The sequence below is a fragment of the Microcebus murinus genome, chromosome 23, assembly GCF_040939455.1.
Source record: "Microcebus murinus isolate Inina chromosome 23, M.murinus_Inina_mat1.0, whole genome shotgun sequence".
Lineage (NCBI taxonomy): Eukaryota > Metazoa > Chordata > Mammalia > Primates > Cheirogaleidae > Microcebus > Microcebus murinus.
This window is the reverse complement of record NC_134126.1, coordinates 32303019-32310369: the sequence shown is the minus strand read 5'-3', so window position 1 is coordinate 32310369 and position 7351 is coordinate 32303019.

The following is a 7351-nucleotide window of genomic DNA, read 5'->3' as shown; positions in this document are numbered from 1 at the left end:
GCTACTCGGGAGGCTGAGGCAGGAGGATCGCTTGAGCCCAGGAGTTTGAGGTTGCTGTGAGCTAGGCTGACGCCATGGCACTCCCTCTAGCCCGGGCAACAAAGCGAGACTCTTGTTTCCAAAAAAAAAAAAACCCACAAAAAAAAAAAAAAAGAAAAAACAGGAAAAACATAAATCAATAAGCCATTTCAGCAAAGTCACAGTACGAAGGAAGTCGTCAGGGCCAGTATGGTGTGAGCAGGAGCCAACGTGGGTCAGGAGGCAGCAGGACAGACGGCGGCGCTGATGAGGACAGGGCCGCACAGGTGGGCAGCCAGGCCGCCTGGGGGAGGTGGGTACGGAAGGAGGAGGGGTTGCCAAGGACCCCCCCCCCTCCGCTGTAAGAGGCACGGGGAGAGCGGTCACAGCTCTCGGGAAGCCAGCCCCCTCCTGCTGCCCCGTCCTCCTCCTCCCCCAGGTGGTGAGGGCCTGGGCGGCGCGGGCACAGCCGGACTGCTCTCCCCCTGGCCAGGAAGACAGCGAGAGATGCGTGGCCAGCACCACCCGCGGCGTGGGCTCCCTGCCTTCCACTGCCACCCGCCTCCAGAAACAAGCAGAAGCAGGTTGGAGAGCAACCCCATATGCCTCGGCTCACTGTTGGGGTTCCCCGTGAAACGCTCAGTCTTTTGAGGGCGGAAACCCAACGTCACAGCTTGGTCTGCCGCAGCCCCAGGCAGGGGCGTTGCAGGGCCAGGCTCTGACCCGAGTCCCCTGCAGACAGAGGGAACGATGCATGGCTCCCAAGACGAGCATGCGTAGTCAGTCACAGCAATTACGGAGCAGAATGAATCCTCTGCTCCTTGTTCCTAGAGACTGGGAACTGTCCTTCCAGATTTGTTTGGTTGTTTTTGTTTTTGTTTTTTTTTGGGGGGGGTGGTGGGAGACAGGGTTTCACTGTGTTACCTGGGATAGAGCGCAGTGGCATCATCATAGCTCACAGCAACCTTACAGTCCTGGGCTCAAGCGATCCTCCTGCCTCAGCCTCCCGAGTAGCTGGGACTACAGGCATGCGCCACCACGCCCGGCTAATTTTTTTCCTATGTTTTGTAGAGATGGGGGTCTCGCTATGTTGCCTAAGCTGGTCTCCAACACCTAGGCGCAAGCGATCTTCCTTCCTTGGCCTCCCAAAGTACTGAGATTGCATGTGTGAGCCACTGTGCCCAGACCCTACAAGTTTAATAATATATAAATGTTTTATATAAGTTGTTTTATTTTTAGTATAAGTTGTGCACTATATAAATGCTGTCTGAGCGTCCACTCGGAGCCCGCCCAGCACGGCAATGTTCTAGAGCAGGAGTCCTCAAACTACGGCCCGAGGGCCACATGCCGGTGTTTTTGCCCGTTTGTTTTCCTACTTCAAAATAAGATATGTGCAGTGTGCATAGGCATTTGTTCATAGTTTTTTTAAACTATAGTCCGGCCCTCCAACTGTCTGAGGGACAGTGAACTGGCCCCCTGTTTACAAAGTTTGAGGACCCCTGCTCTAGAGGGAAAGGGACCAGCAAAGTAGGCAGAGTGATGTCATGGAAGAAGTCAATGGCCTGGGCTCTGGTCCTAGCCCTCCAATGGGCCATGGGAGAGGGAGACATATGGCCAGGTGGTCTCCCTGGCCCCCGATGTCTTGTTTCCAGATGGAAGATACGGTCCTTGTTCTGAACAGAAATGGGAGGAACTGGTATGCTGCTTTATCTGCATCAAAAGCCAGGCCAGGGAAGTGGTTCTGTGCACAGATGCTAGAGCCACAGTGCCTGGGCTTGAATCCTGGCTATGCCACTTACCTTGAGCACCTTAGGTGGCCCCCTGAAATCTGTTAAATGATGATCAAAAAGAGTACCTACCTCACAGGGCTCTTGTCAGGATTAAATGAATTAATCATTAAAAGTGGTTAGAAAACTGCCTCATACCCAGGAAATGCTACCGCAGTGCTAGTTGTTCATTACCTCTGTTAAACAGTTTAAAAGTTTGGGGGCTATTATTTTGTTCCTTAAAGAATCACTAAATAGGCTGGGCGCGGTGGCTCACGCCTGTGATCCTAGCACTCTGGGAGGCCGAGGCGGGCAGACTGCTCAAGTTCAGGAGTTCGAAACCAGCCTGAGCAAGAGTGAGACCCCATCTCTACTAAAAATAGAAAGAAAATTAATGCCTGTAGTCCTAGCTACCCAGGAGGCTGAGGCAGGAGGATCACTTGAGGTCAGGAGTTGGAGGTTGCTGTGAGCTAGGCTGACATCACGGCACTCTAGCCTGGGCAACAGAGTGAGACTCTGTTTCAAAAAAAAAAAAAAAGAATCACTAACTAATTTCTGATTTACAATAGTTCCTTTTCATTTGTCAGAGAAATAGTACCTATTATCTAGTAAGAGAGGAATTCTATTATCTTAGAAGTAGTTTAATCATTAACATTTCCAGTAGCTCTAGATAATGGATAATAATCAGAGTCTATTTAAGAAAGTGCAATGACCGCAGCCCTCCTCAGTCCATTGCGGCTCCATCAGGCTTGTGTTTCTGTTTTCCCCTCCCCACGAGGACTAGTAGAAAAATCAATCAAAAAAAGTATCAGTCATCCTCATTTGGCTTGTCTCATTGCTTTATAGTCTTACCTTCCTTGACCTCTGATTATTTCTTCATTTACCTTCTACTTTCATTGATTACAGCATAAAAAAAATAATAATTGTATCATTGCTTTCATTACATATTATTAAAAGCTTAGAAACTGGTCACCAAATTTTTAACTGACGATCATTTGCTGCTATTAACATTTTATTAAACTCGGTAGTTCCATTTTCATAATTACCATTTTACTTTTCAGCATGCTTATTCTAAATGTAATCATGTCATAAAGCACTGTCCCTCCATCACAGCGTGCAATTTTACAGTGAGTGGCTATTGTGTTGCTCTTTCAACCAAACACAAATCTTCATATTTAATTAGGGGGATTTTGCTTCCTTTCATAAAACAGAAACATAGTGAGCACAAAATCAAGCCTTGATGCTCCTGAAACCGTGATAAAGTACGTTTTTCTCCCTTGGTTATTGTCTAGAGTCTGCCCTTCCCATGCACAGCCGTACCCAGACTCCCCAGTGTCCTGTGCTAGTGCGTCAGGACACACCAAGAATACTAAACGGGGAGGGACACAGACTGTAACCAAGGAGCCCAGAGAGGCCACAAGGAGGCTAAGCCCAGGGACAGCTTCCCCAGCCTCTCGCCATCCCATGGCTACCAAAGACGTCCACTGCTGGGGGGTTAACTGCTCCCATAACACTCACCTCCCAGATCTCACAAACGCCCTGAAACTTGCAGATAACCTCACTGCACAACTCAAGGGGGCGCTATTCACACAGTTATGCTGCCCGGCGGCTCTCTGAACTGGCTCTCATTTGTCCGTCGTCTATCTCTCACTCAAGCCCTTCCTCTTCTACATCCTCCCGGTGAACTTTTGGAGAAACTAAGAGAAGGAATGCAGTTAGCCAGGGCCCTCCAGTGACCAGCACTGCTTCAGGATTAGGAAAGCTAGTAAGGAAAGCTCAAGCAAACCTCAGAGACACGGTCTCTGCTTTCAAAAGCTGTCGGAGGTCTTCAGATCCATAAAGAAGCTTGACTTTTTGTAAAAGACCCTTGCATGTGTGAATCATGGCCACCAAGGGTCATGCAGTCTAGAACAGGGGTGGGGAACATTAATTTAGCTGTAATCAAATAAGGCCTCATTCAAGTAACTTCAGTTAGATATACTTAGAAATGTATATTATTTTTTTAAAAAATAACTACTATGTATTTAATAATTTCAAAAAATGAAAACTATTTGTTAATTTTAAAGTTAACTAACCTATTGATGACTTCGTCGTGTCTGCTTTTTGTTGGAAAGCATGTGACTGGTCGCAGCGTGGAGGTCCGGTTTCAGTTGATCTTCTAGATGGGTGTCAGTCATTTGTGACCTCAAGGACGTCTTGATTTGGGTTAGGTAGGAGAATGTCGATTCGCAGCAATAAGTGGTTGAAAAGCAAGAAAGCATTTTTTGGGCAGGTTGCTGAAGGCGTGGGTACTCTGCATCTTTCCATATTTCAATTGGATCTTTCTTAGCATCAAACAATGACTTTAAAATGTCATCTGCTGAGAGCTCCATCAGTTCCATCTGTAGTTCTTTAGGTGCCTTGGTGATATCAACTAGGTGAGACTGAAGTGCTAATTTCAACGTGATGTCACGATTCTCAAGGTCAGTGGACCTTTCGCTGTATTCTCCAATAGGTCTACGGCAGCCGAGTATTCTTCAAAGGATTCCCGTTTGTCATCTTGCTCATCACTGATCTTTGCTAACTGGGGAAGAATGTTCATCCGAAATTTCCTTTTGAAGAAATGTTTTGAAAAAAGATAGCTATTTTCCAAAATGCTTGGATTTTTTGCCACACATCCTATACAGACTTAGTTTTACCTTGCAAAAATATATTCAAGTTATTTTGATTTGACTGACATGAAGTCACACAGAAATGCTGCATTCCTGTAGAAATCTTCTTTCAATCATTCACATTGCTGATTCTGTTCTGCATAAAATTTAACTATCTGTTCTCACAGGGATAAAAATTTTCTGCATTTTTATACTTTTGCATTCATAAAAGTGATAAACTGTTCTAATTATGTGAAATGTCTCCAAAAATTCACAATTATTTATAAATGCCCTAATTTCCTTTCCCTAAAGCACTACATTTAGTGGAATGCACTCAGTTGCTAACTCATACATTGCAGCAGCTTTGCTAGTTCTCGAATGCCGCTCTACTTTCAGAGTTCACTTTGCTCCTATTTCCCCGAACCCCAGCACTTAAGATCCTCTGTAATTCCAATGCAAATGTCACCAGGGTTCTAAATAGGAAAAAAAAAAATGTTAAAAACAATCCGTCCCTAATTAAAACTGTCCTTCCATTAGCAGATTCTTTGTTTTCCTTTAGTCGTGTTGGGAGTCTGAGAGCTCCTCAGCGGCACACCAGGTCCTGACTGCCAGCGGTTAATTATTGTACTGTGAGTGTGTTCGCAGGCGCGCTGATGAACCGCCCGGTCCGTCAGCGGCGACGTCCTGTGCGGCTCTGACCGGCAGGGAGGGCCACGCAGATGGTCCCAGCAAGAGAGCAGCGGGGAGACAGCTGGAAAATGGGCTCAGAGGAAGGAGGGACTCGGACACCAGCCAGAACTCAGGTCTGATGGCGGAGCTGTCAACAGGGCGTTGCTGAGGGGTTCTGAGTAAGGAGACATCAAAGTACGGCAGATCCTGGAATGACGCTGTTTCGTTGTGGTGTTGATGGATGCCCAGCCTGGGGCCCCGTCTGTGTGCAGTTTGCGTGTTCTCCCCAGGCCTGCAGGGGTCTTCTCCAGGGGCTCTGGTTTCCTCTGGCATCGTCCCAGCCATGCGCTGGTTAGGTCACCTGAGTGGTCCTAGCGTGAGTGAACGAGGGTGTGTCTGTGTGCGTGCGTGTATCTGTGTGTGCTCCCTGCGACAGGATGCCATCCTGTCCGGGGTGGGTTCCCGCCTTTTCCCCTCAGCTGCTGGGATGGGCTGACAGCCACCTCCCACCCTGAACCGGAATTATTGGGTAAGTAATTATCTCACTTGTTTTCATTCATCTTTCTTAAATGTCTGTACAGCTCACCTTTATTTTAATGTTTAACATCAGAGGTGTTTGGGTTTTTATTTAGAAGTTTGGTAATGCTTTTGTGACCAGAAATATGTCATAGGAACTTAACCCTTGTTTCTATCAACCAGCCCGTGGCAAAATTGGTGTTGTTATACATCACTTTGCTTAAACTCAACAGTTTCCAAGAACCTATCGAGGACATTGAGGATTTACTGTAGTGAAATTATACTCTAAAAATATTCTCCTGCCTTGGACTGGAGGGAGGCTGAGAGGCAAGGGGACCTCGAATTAGAACGGCAAACCCAGAGGCTGCTAACATAATTCAGGTTGTGATGACAGAGTCTTGAACTTCAGTGCCAGCATAAAATGTGAGCATTTTGAAAGAAAAAGAGGTAGGACTTGTTGTCTAAGCAAATATGGAGATTAGGGAGAGAAAGGAGTCAACAATGAGAGCTGGTAGCGCCGTTGGCAAGAGAGAAGTTAGAAGGGTGGAATCAGGCTTTCTGTAAGGAAGATGATAACTTTGGCTTTAGAGCTGAATTCAAGCCAAAAAGTTCAGGGGAAAGTTGAAGATACGTATCTAGGGCACAAACGAAACGATAGGATTGGAGATTATATATATGTAAAAGTTTTTATAATGGAATATTTCAAATACATTAAATGTAAACCAAATAGCAATTCTGTGTGCCCATCACCCGATTTCAATAATCTTCAACTCTTGGCCAATCTTGTTTCACTTATACTCTCCAACCTGTATCGCTGTAAAGCAAACTCCAGACATGGAGACAGGGATTGGAAAGTACGAAGCGCAGAAAATGTAGATTTGGGAAGACCTCGGAGAAACTTCAGCCCACTTTACAGATGAGCAAAGCTACAGAGTAGTAATTAATTCGCCCTAATCAGAAACTGGTGGGGCTGTAACTGGAACCCAGTTATTTGCAAACAGCTCTGCCAAGTCTTCATCTTTCTGAGATGAAGTGAGAGAAAAGCAAAGGTGATGTGCAACTTTTTCAAAGCTAAAATTCTTTTTAAGAATTACTGTTTGTGAACATTTTACACATTTGTATACACATATTGCAAAAGTAAAACACTTGTCTGCTTGACTTGTAATGCTGTCCACTAACACCACACATTATAAAATGTAACTATAAAATAGATTCTCACACTAACAACAGAACCAGAGAACTGTGTTTACTTAATTGTCATTGGTTGGTTTTCACACTCTGGCCCTAGAGCCTCTGAGGTCATTGGAAGGATGCCTTGGAGGAAACAAAACCCCTCTCTGGAGTCGGTTTACTTGCAGCTGCTAGGAAAGTCACCTTTGATGACATTACCTCTCGTACCATCCCTACCTTTAGGGAGCCCATTTTGTATCGACTGTGGTGAGTAGACTGTGTTAACAAGGCAGTAAGAGGTGACTGATGCAAATTCCACAGGACACAATCTGAATAATATTCAGTTGCCTGAAGACAATAGTGTAGTTTTATCAGAAAGTCTGACACTTCGTAGAGCCAGCTTAGATGTATTAAATCCATCTGTGAGTCATAGTTTAAATATGCGGCAATGTTCTTTGTAAAGATGTTACAAAAACACACACAAAAAAACCACTTTGAATAGTTAAAAAAATTTTTTTGATTTAAAAAATGTGATTGGGCCGGGCGAGGTGGCTCACGCCTGTAATCCTAGCTCTCTGGGAG